General features: G+C 37.9%; 1 protein-coding gene across 1 annotated transcript in view; it reads left to right on the top strand.

Moving 5' to 3' along the window:
- Positions 1-467, top strand: part of LOC119594508 — a 95,684-nt gene that overhangs the window by 71,793 nt on the left and 23,424 nt on the right. The window lies entirely within an intron of this gene.

The following is a 467-nucleotide window of genomic DNA, read 5'->3' as shown; positions in this document are numbered from 1 at the left end:
TATAGATATTCAACTTGAAGTTAAGAATACGTGATGAGTTTCAAGAGGCTTGCTTGATTACCCAAAGCGCCAGGGTATTTCTTGGTCTACGTGGAGGTGGTGGCGTTGGCGAGGGGGGAGAAGGTACACTTCACAGGTGTTTACTTATAATACGATTATTATAGCCGTCGTTTAGAGCGTAATGGTGCAATAAAACTCTTGTCTTAAGGGTGAATTACGGTTCATTTTTATCCGAACAGAGAATCCGCATTTGTTGAGGAATAAAAGAAGATAACGATATTGGAAATAAATGCTCCTAATGTAAACTGTTTTGATGAGAGAGAAGGTTTATAAGAACGTACGTGATCGTGAATGCATCTTGTGTTTACTATGGATCTTTTCGTTTATAATTTGCGTCAGGAATATAGGATTTCCTTTGAGACGGTTATCTTGAAAAATTCAAAATATGGACAGAGATTCATGGGCAA

This window comes from Penaeus monodon, chromosome 34, assembly GCF_015228065.2.
Source record: "Penaeus monodon isolate SGIC_2016 chromosome 34, NSTDA_Pmon_1, whole genome shotgun sequence".
Taxonomy (NCBI): Eukaryota; Metazoa; Arthropoda; class Malacostraca; order Decapoda; family Penaeidae; genus Penaeus; species Penaeus monodon.
This window is presented reverse-complemented; position numbering and strand designations above follow the sequence as displayed.